The sequence below is a fragment of the Podarcis melisellensis genome, assembly GCF_964234715.1.
Source record: "Podarcis melisellensis genome assembly, chromosome: 9".
Taxonomy (NCBI): domain Eukaryota; kingdom Metazoa; phylum Chordata; class Lepidosauria; order Squamata; family Lacertidae; genus Podarcis; species Podarcis melisellensis.
In genome coordinates, this window is record NC_138541.1 from 60,222,197 (window position 1) to 60,239,803 (window position 17,607).

At 41.6% G+C, this 17,607-nt stretch overlaps 1 protein-coding gene and 1 pseudogene across 6 annotated transcripts in view; one reads left to right on the forward strand and one right to left on the reverse strand.

The window, feature by feature from the left end:
• FAM114A1 (family with sequence similarity 114 member A1) overlaps positions 1–1,731 on the reverse strand; it is a 48,423-nt gene extending 46,692 nt beyond the window's left edge. For 2 of the 4 annotated variants that reach the window (XM_081924523.1, XM_081924520.1), the window contains exon 1: positions 1,469–1,731. The gene's annotated coding sequence lies outside the window, so the exon portion shown is untranslated. Of the gene's footprint in view, positions 1–1,464 lie in introns of all 4 variants that reach the window. The other 2 variants (XM_081924524.1, XM_081924521.1) reach the window with 1 other exon arrangement.
• A 56-nt stretch (positions 1,732–1,787) lies between these two features.
• LOC309377335 (toll-like receptor 6 pseudogene) lies at positions 1,788–11,180 on the forward strand (annotated as a pseudogene). Of its 2 annotated transcripts, none has more exons than XR_014173323.1 (2): positions 1,788–1,877; positions 8,254–11,180. The product of XR_014173323.1 is annotated as a toll-like receptor 6 pseudogene (transcript). The 2 variants fall into 2 exon arrangements; XR_014173325.1 differs by lacking the exon at positions 1,788–1,877 and adding an exon at positions 2,943–3,344.
• The last annotated feature ends 6,427 nt before the right edge of the window (positions 11,181–17,607 follow it).

A 17,607-nucleotide genomic window follows, 5' to 3' on the forward strand; every position in this document is an offset into this window, starting at 1 on the left:
TTCCTATTTTGAATATAAGAATGTCAGAAAGTAGGGGGCAAGCAGTATAATTTATACAGTAGGTTGCGAAGCCAGACCAAAGGACCCAGGTCATTATCCTGTTTTCACAAGTCTGTGAGATATAGTTCCTTGCTCAAGACCAGGGGTGTGGAACTTGTGGCTCTTTGGACATTGCTGGGCTCCAACTGCCTTTTGTTCCAGCCAGCACGACCAATGGTTAGGGACCGACAGGAGTTGTAGTCCAATAACATCCAGGGGATCACAAGTTGCCCATCTCTGTGGCATGGCTAAGTAGAGATTTTGACCCTTCTCTTCCTGACCCGAACCCAACACTTTACTATATTTGGTTGCTGAAATTTGTTTTTTAATAAGCCAGATTGGCTAGTAGTGATGATCCACACTTTACCATCCTGTACGTTTGTGGCATGTAGCCAAACTTTTGCAATGTACTCTGTGCTTTCCAGTGTGTGATAAATGGTTCTGTATTGGGGAGGGAGCTTTCAGCCCCTTTCATCTATATGACTTTACATTTTGGACATCCCTTTCTGAAGTACACACTAGGAATCGTATTATTGAAGTCAGTGGGTTTACTTCCAGGTAAATGGCTTATAAATGTTTGTAGGGCTGCCTGCCAGTAAAATAATGTTTAGCTGATTAGTCATAGGAGTAATAGAAGGAAGAGTGAAATAATAATACTATTTTATTAACACTTCAAATGCTTAAGAACTGCTGCCTGAATTCCCCCTCTTCTTTCTGCCAGTGGCTTTTCCTTTTGTGTCTTATTGGGTTATGGTTAAAGAAGAGAGCTTAACCATGACCTGAGGTTTGGATCATTAACTTCTCATTTCTTTCAATTAGAAAAATGTAAGCAAGTATGTTCACTCGGATGTAAGCTCCTTACTGTCCTGAGAACTGTGGTTTGGTATGGGAATTGAAATTGTAGTTCTTTGAGGAGTAAACTACACTCCTCCCATTTTTTTGGGGGGGGGGGAATGTGCTTTAAATGTGTAGTATGTACATGTTTAGGCTTGCAGCCATGACTGTGATTAAATGTTCCTATATAGGGGGTTCAAGTTGGTGTGTACAGTATATAGTTTGTTTAGCCAAAGCGGAATTACAAATTCGTATTTATTGCTGTGAGGTCCACAAATAAGAAGCAGTACTCCACTCAGCAGCTTAGGATGGTTTTTTGCTCTCCATAAAATCACCAGGCAACCCTGTATGGGGCGATTTTTAATGTCTAATATTTTACAATTTTTTATGTGCTGGGGGAAACCCAGCCGAATGGGCGGGGTATAAATAAAATAATATTATTTCTATTATTATTAGACAAGATAAATTTGAGTGCAGCTGTTGCTGTTTTGGGTTTTATTGCGGTAATTTTTTTTGGACTGGCATTTTTTGCCTTTCTTTGTTTGCCTTGCACACAATTATCACCAATTTTCCAGACAACCAAGCCCCTACCTACTTGCTTTCCAGGTTTCTTTGGGTTTCGTAACTGGGCTCACCATGAGCACGAAGCGCATCTTGGGCAGGAACAAACATGCTCCCAACTGCCCAAAACCAAACCAGGGACTGAGGTGCTTTTGCTTCAAAGAGCACTTCCTCTAAAAGCCAAAAACACACACCCCATAACTTATTCCTTGTAACTGAAGTGGGGGAAACCCGTATTTCACATCCCCGTGACCATGACCGGGGGGGGGCAAGTGGGCAGAGTTCATTTGGTCCGTCCTCCCCTCATTTGGTCCGTCCTCCCCTCGGTCGACCGAGGGGAGGCGGTTTCTCTTCCTGTGGGGAAATCTGTTGCCACCGCCTGCGGCTTCGCTTGTCCTTCTTTAGCCCCGAGAGACCAGCGACTTATCTTTGCCGCCAAGCAGGTAAACGGTTTAAAAAAGGCGGGAACGGAGCCGGCGCTTCGGGTCGCGCGCACAGTTTCAAGCCGCCTTTTGGTGTTTTTTTTTCCCCTTCGCCCCTGCCTCTTAAAAAAATGGCGCCTAAAAAAACCCAAACCAACTTTCTCCGTCGTTTGGGACTTGGGCAACACTCCAGGGGCGCGAGTACTTCTCCATCTCTCCGCTTGCTTTTTCTTAGGGGATTGCAAGCTTGCGGAAGGAAGGAAGGAAGGAAGGAAGGAAGGAAGGAAGGAAGGAAGGAAGGAAGGAAGGGCATTTTCGTCTCAAAAAAATGTCCCCTATGTCACTCACTTGCTTCTCCCTTTGCAACTAAAAGGACTTTGCAGTGCTGGATCCTGCAAAGCGATTTCGTGGAGATCTGGGTTTCCGATCCTCTCATGCAGCTTTGAAAAACAACATGAAGGGTTGAGGTTTGGCAGGTGGAGGAATGGAAAAAGGGGAAGGCAGGAGTCTCTCTCACTTTTGATCTTTGTGCAGAAGAGGGCATTATAACAGGTACTGCTCATCCTGCAGGGGCAAATATATATACTCTCTCTCCTGTGTGTGTGTGTGTGATGCAACGTCTGCCATTGCCAGAAAAGCCAAGTCTTACCCAGTAGCATGTGTGTGTGTGTGTGTTGATGTTTTTAAATCCCATTGTGTAATGATGGTGGGCTGGATCCTTTCACATGTCGTCTATCATTTAAAAAAAAATTCCTTCACCTTTCTATGTTGAAGAACGCAATGTAGCTTTAAAAAGGCAAAATATATTCATATGGGGGGGGGGTTTAAAATCCACATAGAAATCAAATCAAATGACAATCCAGATCATGTCATTTAAATCATGGCTGCAAACACTCCCCCCCCCCCCCCCTACTTAGAGGGATATGTAACAGTAACATCTCCAGGTTGTAACCGGGAATATTTGCATGGAGGCTGTCTGAGGAATTTTGATATCTCAAACATTGTCGACGAAGCAAACAAATTGTTATTACATCTCTAAAGCGTGCCAAGTTGCCAACGCCAACTTTAAAACAAATCAACATAAAATTATCAAAACAGAACTAAAAGCACCAGTTTTAAAACATGCACCATCAGGTTACATGTTGAAACTACCATTTTGGGTAAAGAGGAAGTCTTGACAGTGGCATAGATTTCCTGTAAATTACGCCAAGTTAATGTTTATTTTTAGCTTGTGGCCAAGTTGTAACAAGTTCCTCATTCCTTTTCTTTTAGTTGAGTTTGTGATCTCCTCTGCACATACTATAGTTTTCTCCCACTGTTAATTCATTTTGTTGTTGTTGTCTACCTTTTACTGCAAAGGCTGACAAATTTGATTGTGTTAAAAGTGGGGCAGAGAATCTTCTGCCCCATCTTTAAGGCAACAGCATTCTTCCTCTTAAGACACTCTTGTTTAGAAACACGCTCTTTCCTGCTGCTGAAAGGCATAAGGTAGGTGTTATGATTTTAAAACATGTAACATGAGAAAGTTTTGAATACTTTTTGCCCTTCACTTAACTTTTATTGTGAATGGTGAATGGGTTTTTTTAGGAGATCGCTTTTGTGGGGGGTGGAGCAGAACCTCACTTAATTGAGTACTTTCAATGCTTTTCAGTACTTTTTGTGGATCTAGGGGGACCAGTTGCCCCCACCTGGCTACACCCATGAATGGGTCTAATATTGTGAAAACACGGGATCTACTTTTCTGTCCTTGTGGCTGAACTTGGTATCTAGCCATAGGCATGGCTTTGGTAGTCCCTGACTGCTGAACAGTTATAAAGCCTTAGGGTGTGTGCTGGCTGAAGACATGGCTGCTTAAACTTTCTCTTACCCGCTGCCTTTCCCCTGCAAGATCCCTCTCATCCAGCTAAGATTCCTGGACGTGCATTTTGTGTATCCCATGAAAAGTGAGGAGGGGCTTGCAGAGAAAGCATCCAAGATGGCTGTACTTCAGAACCCATTCCCCACCCCTAAACTACGTAACCCCCATTCTCCCTTTGCTGCTTTAACAGACATCTGTTTAACAGTGTTGGTTAAATATAATAATAGTAATAATAATAATTTATTATTTATACCCCGCCCATCTGGCTGGGCCTCCCCAGCCACTCTGGGCGGCTTCCATAAAAACCAAAAATACAGTAAAATATCACACGTTAAAAACTTCCCTGAACAGGGCTGCCTTAAGATGTCTTCTGAATGTCAGGTAGTTGTTTATCGCTTTGACATCTGCTGGAAGGGCGTTCCACAGGGTGGGCGCCACTACCGAGAAGGCCCTCTGCCTGGTTCCCTGTAGCTTTGCTTCTCGCAATGAGGGAACCGCCAGAAGGCCCTCGGCGCTGGACCTCAGTGTCTGGGCAGAATGATGGGGGTGGAGACGCTCCTTCAGGTATACTGGACCGAGGCCGTTTAGGGCTTTAAAGGTCAGCACCAACACTTTGAATTGTGCTCGAAAACATACTGGGAGCCAATGTAGGTCTTTCAAGACCGGTGTTATATGGTCTCGGCGGCCGCTCCCAGTCACCAGTCTAGCTGCCGCATTCTGGATTAGTTGTAGTTTCCGAGTCACCTTCAAAGGTAGCCCCACGTAGAGTGCATTGCAGTAGTCCAAGCGGGAGATAACCAGAGCATGCACCACTCTGGCGAGACAGTCCGCAGGCAGATAGGGTCTCAGCCTACGTACCAGATGGAGCTGATAAACAGCTGCCCTGGACACAGATTTGACCTGTGCCTCCATGGACAGCTGTGAGTCCAAAATGACTCCCAGGCTACGCACCTGGTCCTTCAGGGGCACAGTTACCCCATTCAGGACCAGGGAATCCTCCACACCTGCCCGCCTCCTGTCCCCCAAAAACAGTACATCTGTCTTGTCAGGATTCAACCTCAATCTGTTAGCCGCCATCCATCCTCCAACCGCCTCCAGACACTCACACAGGACCTTCACTGCCCTCACTGGTTCTGATTTAAAAGAGAGGTAGAGCTGGGTATCATCTGCATACTGATGAACACCCAGCCCAAACCTCCTGATGATCTCTCCCAGCGGCTGCATGTAAATGTTGAAAAGCATGGGGGAGAGGACAGAACCCTGAGGCACCCCACAAGTGAGAGCCCAGGGGTCTGAACACTCATCCCCCACCACCACTTTCTGAACACGGCCCAGGAGGAAGGAGCGGAACCACTGTAGGACAGTGCCCCCAGCTCCCAGCCCCTCAAGACGGTCCAGAAGGATGTTATGGTCGATGGTATATAGTCACTTATTCTATCTAATACCACCTCTTGGCACAGGGTTTTGGAAGGATTATCTTGTGAACCTCCCTGAGACCTGTGGGTATATGCTGGTATACAAATTTTAATAGTAATAATAATAATAATAATATTCAGTGTGATTTATTGCCTTGATTAGGCATGGGGGGATTTGGTTAAGTCCTTATTTAAAGTTGAATTTATCAAATTGATAACCAAAAACACCCATCCTTCAAAATTTGCACTTATCTGAATTTTGCTGTGCATTTCTCCAACCGAACAGTGCTGATGAAACATGTATATTATGTGCAAACATTAGTAAGTGAAAGTAATATACAAAAATGCATTCAGAAATGTGTACATTGGTCAAAACTACATACAAAAATGTGTCTGTTAAGAGAAATTCACACACAATTGCTGAAGAGTTTCCTTGAGGACTTTTTGAAAAATGCCCAAATTGGTGCAGAAATGTGGAGAAGCAAATTTAAGATTGGAAAAATGGGAAACAGAGAGAACCGCAATTGACAGATCCTCCCATCCTTAGTCCTGCCCATTATGTATGAAAAGCTAGTCCTGAGGATCTAATCTCAGGTCTGCTACATACCTTGAGGTTCATTACCTTTTGAAATTGTCAGGGAACTGCCATCGGAGCTAGAGGCGGAGGCAAGGCTCCCGAGCGATGCTGGAGAGGGTCCCAGCAGGAAGAGGAAGCCCATCTGTTGGGGAAGGAAATCAACGTAACACCAGGGGTGAAGGGGGGCAGATGGGGGAATCAGAGAGGAGGCTCCAGGACTCTTCACTGGAGACCAGCGGAGAGAGCACGGGTCCTCCGCTGCCCACACCCACCCTGTGCAGAAGATTTCCGCGCGGGGAGAGTAGGCAGAGACTTCTTTGCTGAAATAAGTTCAAGAAACGCCCACTGATGGATTCTGCCAGCGACTGAAACAGCCATGAAGTGAAGGGCTATCCGGACAGAAAGGGTTTAACCAGGTAACCTAGCCAGGAGTGGCGGCAACTTATGCATGAGCAACCCCTATAACCATTACAGAAATGAAACATTTTTCTTCAGCACCATTGCCTCACCATAATCAAGGGCTCACCCACACTTTTGTTTCTAGACACAGGTCCAAATGGTGTTTCTTTCATAGCGTCATTTTCCCTGGGAGAATCCTGATAGTTCAGAAGGAAGAGCATGAGACTCTTAATCTCAGGTTTGAGCCCCACGTTGGCCAAAAAATTCCAGGGGGTTGGACTAGATGAACCTTGTGGTCCCTTCAAACTCTATGATTCACCACTGAATCAGAGAAAACACCAATCCTCAGAAAACTCAATTGACATTTATTCCAGCCCAGCAGCAAACACCGAGTTTTCCTAGAAAAAGCAATGGATTGGGGGGAGGAAAACTTTTCTGACCCAAGCCTAGGAATAACAGGACAAATGGATGAGTCTATACTAAATACTTTTAAAGGGCTATTTAGTTAAACCTAATATATATTTTTTTCTGCACCACTCCCTGAGCAGTATTACTTTTCCATGGCAGCTTTATCCACAAGGTAAGTTTCTTTGTGAGGAAATGTTCTTGAAACTAAGGCTCTGTACATACCATGCATTTTAAACACCCCCCACCAAATGTGGGAACTGTAGATCACCCCTCACAGAGCTACAAATTCCAGCACCCTTAACAAGCTACAGTTTCCAAAATTCCCCCCCCCCCGAGGGGGGTGAGTGGCTGCATTAGGGAACAGATAAACCCCCAAAGGAATGTGGGTAATCTTTAAAGTAGCATCAGTTCCCCCCAAAGCAAACAACACCTACAGAGAACCCATGCCCCACACCCAACTGCAAAAAAATCCCCTTTAGGCTTTTTCATTTTCCAGCTGTGTTCCATTATTTTCAAAATAATTTCTCTCTCGCCTCCCCCGTCACACATAGACAGAGTTAAACTTTGTTCAGAGTGTGTCCAGCAGATACTTACTTTTATTTAAGCAAATTCTGAACTTCTGGGGCTGAACTGCATGTGATGTCATGAAATCCATGATTGGACCTGCTAGGTGGTCTCCAACTTAGTTTTACACAGGTCCAATTACTTAAATGGGTCTATTCTGAGCAAAGCATAGCAGGTAAAAGCTGGTGAAAGTGTGTGTGTGTGTGGTGACTGGTTAGCACTGTGAAAGGGCTTTAAAAAACAAATCTTTTCCTCGCACCATTTCCCCAAATTTCATTTCCCTCCAAGCTTCTCTGTGCCCTGCTGGGGTGGGGGGTGGGGGGGTGGTATATCAAAGATAAGGATTTTGTGGCCTTCCATATGTTAAATTCAAAAGTCCTGTCAATGCCAGCTAGATGGCCAGTGGTGTGGGAGGATGAGTTGTACTCCAACAACATCTGGGAGCTGTAGATAATGCAGGTATGTATGGTACAGGATGCTTTAGCTGAGATAGTACATTGCAGGGGTTTAGACTAGATGACCCTTGGTGTCCCTTCCAATGCTACAGTTCTGTGATTCTATAATTGTATATTGCCACAACATCTCATTTGGCCCCAGCTGAGAAAGAAATGGGGATAACAAGCAAATAACAAGAAATCAGTGCTGGTGGAGACCCAAAATATGCATATATATATATATATATATATATATATATATATATATATGCTTTCGTAGATTTTCACGGGTACAGGAATGCAGGTTTTGGTGTCCTCGGGTGTCTTCCCGTGTAAAAGTTGGGGTGTCTAGGCGACGTTTCGACGAGGTCTCACTCGTCATCTTCAGGCTGGTGCTTTCGGCTTCTTGTTACTGGAACAGAGCAGGATCTCATATATATGGATATATATATATCCATGCAACTGAATTCCTTTCAGATTCACAGTGGTTCATCCTTTTTCAAACTTCCAGAGAGATGTCTCACTAACTCCTGGAGCTGTGTAAGGCTTTCTGTATCTTAAACTGCAAAAAACACATATGGCCATCATGAAATCTCTTCATAACTATGTTTTAAATTGTCATTTGATTCTGCTTTTCTGCTAAATTATGAAGTGTCTTCTATTGCCGTAATAAGAATGAATATTGGGAGAGCTAATGTTTCCATTAGAGTACTTAATATTTTAATGTGAACTCTTTTTGCAGGAGTTTGAGGCTAATACAGAGTACAAGAACTCAGCCAAGCACATTTTAAAGATCTTTAGATGCCATGGCAGAAATGAACGGTCCAGACAGGAATGGTTTCCTTTGTATTTGCATCTTGACAATAACTTTCTGGAACAATACCTATACCTCTGCAGAAAATGAATTTAAAGCAAACTACTCAAAGAGTGGCTTAGATACAGTTCCCAAGAATCTTCCAGCACAAATGACAGACTTGGATTTGTCATACAACAGTATCTCTGAACTTCGGATTTCTGATTTTAGTTCTCTTTCCAAACTCAGGGTACTAAATCTTTCTCATAACCTGATTAGAGAGCTTGACTTCAGCATTTTCCAATACAATAAAGACTTAGAACATCTGGATCTATCACACAACAAACTGCAGACTATTTCTTGCATTCCTGTTACAAGTCTCAGGCATCTAGATCTCTCTTACAATAACTTCATGGGCATGCCCACCTGCCAGGCATTTGGCAAAATGGTGAAGCTGGAATATCTTGGCCTCAGCGCTAGAACAATACAGAAATCAGATTTCAGAGTTCTTGCTAATTTACAACTGGATACTCTCTTCTTGGGCTTAGAACACCTCACTGAATCTGTCCCTGGAAGTCTTCCAGCATTTAACACAAAGAAGCTTCGGATTGCACTCCCTGAAAATTCAGAATTTGTGTCTCTAGAACTCAATGTTACTGAAAGCTTAGAACTTTCAAATATCCAAGGTAAGCAAGTCAGTGACTTGATAACATTTTTGTCACAACCCAGCAAAAATGGGAAATTGCTAAACTTAACATTGAATAATATACAACTATCCTGGCTAAGCCTCACAGCTATTCTTCAGAAGGTGTGGGAATCCTCCATTGAATATTTCAACATCAACTATGTGAACATTTTAATATTTGAAGACACAAGTCAATCTCTCAATTACGTTGATACCTCACTAAAAGCATTGACAATTAAACATGCTGTTGCAGTTTCAGAGATGTTTAACCAAGAGGATGTGTACAGAACATTTTCAGAAATGAATATTGCATCATTGACAATTTCTCATTCGGGGATACTAATCATGTTTTGTCCTTTAAAACCCAGTGATTTTACTTATTTAAGTTTTTCACATAATTCATTGACTGACAAAATTTTTGAAAATTGCAAGAACTTAGCCAACCTAGAAACACTCATTTTACAAAACAATCAACTTAAACAACTTGCCAAAATGAGTTTAATGACAAGTCACATGAACTCACTGAAACACTTGGACTTGAGTCAGAATTTGCTGCAATACGAAGATAACATGAATGACTGCCACTGGGGTAAAAATATGATTAAATTGAATTTGGCGTTTAATCAATTGTCGGAGTCAGTATTTAGATGTTTACCAGCAAATATTCAAATTCTTCATCTTCAAAACAATCCCATTTCAAGCATTCCCAAAGAGATTACTGAGCTGACGTCTTTAGAAGAAATAAATCTGGCATCCAATAAACTAGCTAAACTGCCTGGATGTGGTCAGTTTAGAAATCTGAGGTTCCTGAATATAGAAATGAACTCTATTGTCTCACCATCTTCTGAATTCTATCAGACATGTCAAGGCATCAAACAGCTAAAAGCAGGACACAATCCATTCACATGTACCTGTGAATTAAGACAGTTCATCAGTCTTCAAAAGCAAGGATCTATGGAGTTGGTTGATTGGCCTGACGCTTATGTGTGCGAGTACCCAGACTACTTAAGGGGGACCCTTTTAAAGGACTTTCACGTCTCTGAAGTTGTTTGCAACGTGAGTCTTCTGATTACGATAGTTATAATTATTACCGTGGTCTTAGTAGCCACTGTTTCCTTCCTCTGCATCCGTTTTGACGTTCTATGGTATTTGAAGATGATGTGGAAGTGGACTCAAGCAAAACACAGGATTCGGAAGAGTAATCCTGAAGACATGCTCCCCAACATAGAGTTCCATGCTTTTATCTCCTATAGTGAACATGATTCTGAGTGGGTGAAAAACGTATTGATTCCAAACTTGGAGAAGGAGGATGGTTCCATACGGATCTGCCAGCACGAGAGGAACTTTGTTGCAGGCAAGAGCATTGTGGAGAATATCATAGACTGCATTGAGAAAAGTTACAAGTCGATCTTTGTGCTGTCTCCTTACTTTGTGCAGAGCGAATGGTGTCATTATGAGCTCTACTTTGCCCATCACAAGTTATTCAGTGAAAATGCTGACAGTTTAATCCTGATTGTGCTGGAACCAATCCCTGCATACATCATTCCTACCAGGTACCACAAACTGAAAGCTCTCATGGCCAAGAGAACGTACTTGGAGTGGCCAAAGGAGAAAAGCAAGCATGGACTTTTCTGGTCTAATCTTCGGGCAGCCATTTACGTTAAACTGTCCAGCAACGAAGAAGAGAGAGCATTTTCACTGATTTAAATTTGTATTAAAATAATCATATGCAGATTTCATTATATCAGTAATGTTCATGTTGTATGGCTGAATATTGTGTATGAGACTTTCAGTGGAAATGGCTCACAATTACAATATGTATTTTTTGAATTCAGGGAAAGTTTGATGAAGCTGGAAGACTGGTAAACTAACTGGAAAATAAGCTATTTATGTTGCTGTAATGCTGTACTATAATATTTCTGGAGAAAGGACAAGTATAATTTTGCTATATAAGTGCAGAGGAAAAAATACATTAGGAAAAGAAACAGATTGACTGCATTGATTCTGTTCCAAGCCCTGAATTCCTGAACCAAAGGATTCAAAATTAAGTCACTAGATGAAGAATCAGTATCAACCTTGCCATGTAAGACTTCCTGCTTCTTGTAAGCCTCCTTGACATTCATTTGATTGAAAGGCAGTGTGGTATAATTTTTTAAAATAATGGAGTAAATGCTGAATTCTGCTTAGGCAATCCACTTGAGGACATTATTATATTCTTAATACAATTTAAATTAACCTCGAGAATAATACATAGTGCACACCTAAGATGGGTTGGGCCCATCTGGGACATCTGTAGAGCATGAGACTTTTAATCTCAGGGTCATTGGTTTGGACTGGATGACGCTCATGGTCCCCTCCAACTCTTCAATTTTATGACTCTGCCCTCTTCAGCATTACTGTTTGTATACATTGAGTCTTTTAATGGAAAGTTGGTGCCATCTAGTGGTCTGCAATATACATGTTAGTAAAATAGAGGGCCTAGAATAGATGCTAAGAAATGAGAAAAGCTAATAGGGGGCATATGTGCAAAACAATTGTGGGTTTAGAAAAGGATAAATATGGGAAGGCCCACTTATAAGGAAGGTATAGTGTGATACCAAATCCCCCATCAAAAGCATGATTGGCTCTTGGCATAAGTAGATGACAAATACACGGAAAGTTATCGGGATAAGTGAATAAGTTTTGGTTTCTCTCAGTTTATCCTACTTCCAGTCTTAAGATCAGATCTCTACCAAAATGTCCTCATGAAAACTCACCTGCATTTTAGTGTGTTCTCATATATACATTTTCGTATGCAATTTCACCTTACATACATTTTTTTTTTAACAAAGCAGTGTCTCCTAAAATAATGGCTTTTGTATGTTTTTTAAACTATTATGTGCATTTATACCCACACTTTCCCCTTGTACATGCGTTTTTGTACACATTGCTTGGCTGGAGAAATGTGAATCTTGAAGGGTGGCTGTGTTCTGGTTCACACTTTGTTTTGGAAACTGAATTAGGCACGTTGACCTTTAAATGCAAACTGCATCAAATTTCTCCCTCATCCCTAGATGTTACACCTAACATAGCACCTAAACTGCACATGATGCTCAAAAGTTACGACTTATATTAGATCTCATTCTCCAACTAATCTAGTTTTTCTCTGGAGGGTAGGACTTAAACCAATGGCTTCAAGTTACAAGAAAAGAGATTCTGACCAAACATCAGAAAAAAACTATCTGACAATAAGAGCTGTTGGACAACGGAACGGTCTTCCTTGAGAAGTTGCAGACTCTCTTTCCTTGGCAGCTTTTAAGCAGATATTGGCTGGCCATCTGTCGTGGATGATTTAGCAGAGATTCCTGCATTGAAGAGGACCCTTGAGATCCCTTCCAACTCTAGGATTCTGAATATACATGCACTCTAATTTGAAAAGCAGTAGGTGGCAATAAAGGCTTGGTATAATCTGAGGAAAGCTGACCAGTCACAACTGAAGCCATTCCAGGAGCTGGTTATGTAAACAAAATGCATTCCTCAGAATAAAAGTCATGAATATGTCTGAGCGGGCTTTATTTCACAGTCCACTCCCACCGTTTTTGTTTGGAGTTGGTGTTTAAGAGTAGGTCAGAAGCAGTTGCTGTGTCTTTATCGTCGCTTCTGTTGACAGGATCAATACAATTTGTTCTTCATTATTTAACTCATAGGCTTCACAGGACTAAATAGACATAGGACTAATTAATCAGATTTCTTGATTGAAAACCTGCTCTTAAACTAGGTCATCATCCACATGCAACAATTTTTTGAAAGGAAAAAACCTTTGGATTTAATATTTACACACTCCCTTGTGGCCTTATATAACCTTGCTGGGCACACAGTCTAAACAACATTCTTCACTGTTAGAATTAAGGCGATTTTAGTGAGTAGCACAAATAATAGATTATTATTGGGTGAAGTTGCATAACTCTTATTAAAGGAGACCAGCTATGAATTTACAGGCTTGAGAGTTGACATTTAAAGTCAGGTTTCAATGGGCTATGTTTTAAGCTGGCTACTATTTGCAAAAGTTGTGAAAGTACAGAAGTGGCTTTGAAGATGCATACAGGAAATAACCTTTGGGACACTAATCCCTATATATCCATGTCTAATGTACGTCAGGAATTACTGAGCATCACCACTGCTAACATCATATTTACACCAGAGTTGTTTTACTCTTGTTATTCATATGACCAAACAATGATGTTGCATTGTATGCAAGACAAAAGAAAAAACACTTTCTACGCCACCTGGTGGACTTTTATTGCACATGCTTTCAACAATGATATGCAAAAATTGCATCAGGGATATTTGGAAACTTGGCACATTGCAAGAGGCTCTGGAACTTTAATTGATCAGTATATAATTTTGTATGATTCGGTGAGCTGTTACCTTCTATTTACTCTTCTGGTGTGTTATTTTTTGTTGGATAAATAAACTTGAAATGTGTAATAAATTCCTTTATGTCTTTGCAAAACTGGTAGCCTGTTGTTTAATTGTATTAAACCTTTTTTGGGGAAAAAACTGTTAGGAAATTTTAAAACAAGTACCTGATGCTCATCACTCCCTGCAATACATTTGCAATCTTTGTTCAGAAGACTGGAGCTGATTTGCTTCTTACTAAACAGGGTAGAGTCATGGCTGGTCCAAGAGATTTTGGTGCCTGAGGCAAGCCACAAAATGCCCCGCCCCCGCTTCCCACCAGGGAAGAATGGGTGACTGAAGATCTACACCAGGAACAAAGGGGTGTGGAATAAAGATCCACATCAGGAGTTGCTGTCCCTGTGGATCCTGCTACCTGAGGTGGTCCTCACCTTGTCTCACTGGTGGGCGAGCGTACTGCCTACGTGCTTTTCTTAATATCTAAACAGAGGGGGGGATGCGGGTGGCGCTGTGGTCTAAACCACTGAGCCTCTTGAGCTTGCCAATCAGGAGGTTGGCAGTTCAAATCCCCGCGACAGGGTGAGCTCCCATTGCTCAGTCCCAGCTCCTGCCAACCTAGCAGTTCGAGAGCACCCCCAAAAAGTAGATAAATAGGTACTGCTCCAGCAGGAAGGTAAATGGTGTTTCCGTACGCTGCCCTGGTTTTGGTGTTCCGTTGCGCCAGAAGTGGCTTAGTCATGCTGGCCACGTGACCCAGAAAAACTGTCTGCGGACAAACACCGGCTCCCTTAGCCTGTAAAGAAAGGTGAGCGCTGCAACCCGAATTGTCTGCTGCTGGACTTAACTGTCAGGGGTCCTTTAGCTTTACCTTAAACAAATAAAGAGGATAGTGAATAACTGGGAGGTGGGAAGCTGCAAGGTACCTGGCATAGACTTGAGGGCGGCAGACACCCCAACCTCACTATTGTCCTGAAAATACAGCATGCCCAAGTGCCACGATGTCCAAGAACCAAAAAACAGGGTCAAACCGACCCTTTGATTCAATGAAAGGTTCTTCAGGTAAAATCCTACAAGACCTTTCCTCTGCTGAACACTTCATAATGACTATCCATCTATTAAATATTTACTTCATAGGTGTTTTTCACTTTGGTAGAAACCAAGCAGGAAGCTAGAAGGGGCAGGTTCCTTCTTTAACACCCATAAGAAATTCAGCACTCGGTTCCTCCTCTGCCAGCTCCCAGCAGGCTAGTATTTCATTTTTATTTTTATTTTGTTTTGCAGGCTAGTAACTCCTGGGGACTCACAAGACCAATTTAATGGGGTAACTTGTGAATGAAAGCAGAAAATATAAGGAAGTGATGCAAAGATGGGTATCTTTTGTTGTATACGGGAATTAACGCGAGGGCATTCAAGCAGAGAAACATTCACGTTTGGTAAAGTGCACTTTAAATAATCCAACTTCACTTGTGCATAAAATAATTTTGAAAAATAACAAGAGTTTGTACATGTGACTAGTTGGCCAGAATAAAAATGCAAAGCCGAATGTGTATTTTATTGATAGTAATGCAGCACAGATTTCAGGTCCATGATTCCTGATCTGGCTAATTATGTATGTGCAATGGCCTTTTGCATGTGCCAGATGTGTTGAATATGACGATCTGCTGTGATATTTGCAGTCAACCAACTTTCTTAGGTGAGTCACCAAAATAAAGAAGTAATAAATAAGCGCTCCTAAAGAATACAAGTGGACATGGGACGCGGGTGGCGCTGTGGGTTAAACCACAGAGCCTAGGGCTTGCTGATCAGAAGGTCAGCGGTTCAAATCCCCGTGACGGGGTGAGCTCCCGTTGCTCGGTCCCTGCTCCTGCCAACCTAGCAGTTCAAAAGCACGTCAAAGTGCAAGTAGGTACCGCACGCTGCTCTGGTTCGCCAGAAGTGGCTTAGTCATGCTGGCCACATGACCCGGAAGCTGTACGCCGGCTCCCTCGGCCAATAAAGCGAGGTGAGCGCAGCAACCCCAGAGTCGGTCACGACTGGACCTAATGGTCAGGGGTCCCTTTACCTTAAAGAATACAGGGCTGTGTCTAAGGACAACTGCCATTTGGTGAAATCAAGATTCGGGGGGGGGGGGTCTTGTCAAGTTTTGAGGGATAGTTTTAACTACATATTGACATTTAATATTTGTCTTGTTTTATTAACAAGTATAATACATATAGTATACTATATATAACATATGAGGACTGTACAGTACAAATTATGTTCACAGTTTGACATGACAAAATGTCATTACTGAATTCCCATTGGACTACCAAAAATAGAAAGTGAAGTTACATTAAAACATTCACATATTTAGTGAGAAAGATTACCAAAATGCTTCAGTATCTGCAAATGATAGGAATGCATGCTAGAAACCTTTAATTACCCGATTATTATTAGCTTATAAAATATATTACATTTTATTTTTAAAAAAATTCTGCATATTTTTATACAAGTATTAAAGTAAATGTAATAGCCCTGCTACATTTGCAGGTAAAGTTTTAAGAGATGCTAAGCAGGAAGATTATTTTGACCGTATAACATTTAAAATACATAAATATCAAGAAAGTGCTAATATTTGTAAATTGTAATGGGAATTATTATAGCCCTTTTCAAATAATATGTATAAAATACTTTTGCAAATTCTGTTTAAAAGGAAAGGATTTGCATTCATCTACACCTTGCTAAGTTTGAACAGAACACAAAGAAGATCCTGCAATTAGAAGGTTTTGTGTTGTGTGTTAAAACTGGAACTACAGTGTGCAATTAAAACCACATGATAGAAATATCAGCTTCGCTCTGAACAATCCCTCTTGGAAAAACCCATAATGCTATTTAACTGAAAACATGATCAACAGTATCCTGAAAGTTGCATTCTGTACAGTGGAATACTACTAGTGCACATGGTTTGTTTAGAAAAGTAACTTTTAATTATTTGGACTGCGTACTCTTTCTCCAAACACAAGTGAATCTTCCTCATTTGCTAACCACTTGCTTTTGAAAATTGCTTGAGCCTCTTCTCTTGCAATTACATGTCCCCCACCCCCAGTAGGCAAAAGACGACCTCCACTTGCAATAGTGAAGGACAAGTAGTAGCAGGAAGTTCTATGGGGCTATTGCAGTGTCCCCAAAGCCGTATTTTGGGGGCGTGGAATTCGAATTGACTCTCTGGCCAATGGTTGCCTGCATTTTTCTGGCACACTCAAGACACGTGTTACAATCTGGATTAGAGATGAGGAAGTTTGCATGGCTTACACTTACTAAAAACAGGCCTGCTTCCCTCCATAAGAACCACAGAATTAAAGTGGGCAATGCTGCTACCTCCAAGCCGGTGGGAGACTAGACTTTGACTGTCGTATCAGAGCATGGATTCTTATCTCCTGATTTCAACAGAGCTACTCCAGTGTAAGGGCTTTTAGGACTGCATCTTATCTCCCTAGGAATATGCAAATATAGGATTATATCCAAAGTTCCCTTCCTCTGCTGGAGGAAGACTCAATCAGAAGAGAACCTTTGTATCCAACGCAGAGCCTGAAGCCCCGATTGAAAATATGCAACCAGTTCCATTTGCTTTCTGACTCCTATTTCCTAAACATCAGTGTTTTCCAATTTCCCACTACACAGAAAAACATTTTTGAAGCGGAGGGGACCTATAAACAAAGAGTGTTTGAGCTGGAATAGTTATTCCTGATTTAGACTGCAACTAGCAATAATCCATGGTGCAGAAAAGATAAAAATCTCATCACACCTAAGCAAGCCTTTGGCCATACTGTTTGCTCTTTGAATCCCAGAATTATATACAGAAGCATGCAGATAAAATGTGGAACTTTGTTTGCCTGAAGTTAACTAGTCACATAATTTTTTTATGTGGCATTAATAAACCATCTTAAAGGGGGCATTTCCATTTTGTATTGCAGGTCATTTTCTGCTCACCCTGCTGCGATTTTTTTTTTTAAGCCCATGTATTTGGTACACAGTAGAGCATTCCAGAAACTTTTTCTTAAAAACAAGGGCAAGTTCCCTCCTGGCATTTTATAGGATAAACTCAAATGTTGCTACACACTTGAAACAACTTCAGATTGTGAGAATAATTAATCTAGCAGAAAGTATTTTTTTAAAAAATAAAAGATAACATGTAGCAGCACCACAAATGAAGGAGTCTTTGAAGACATATCTGAACGACA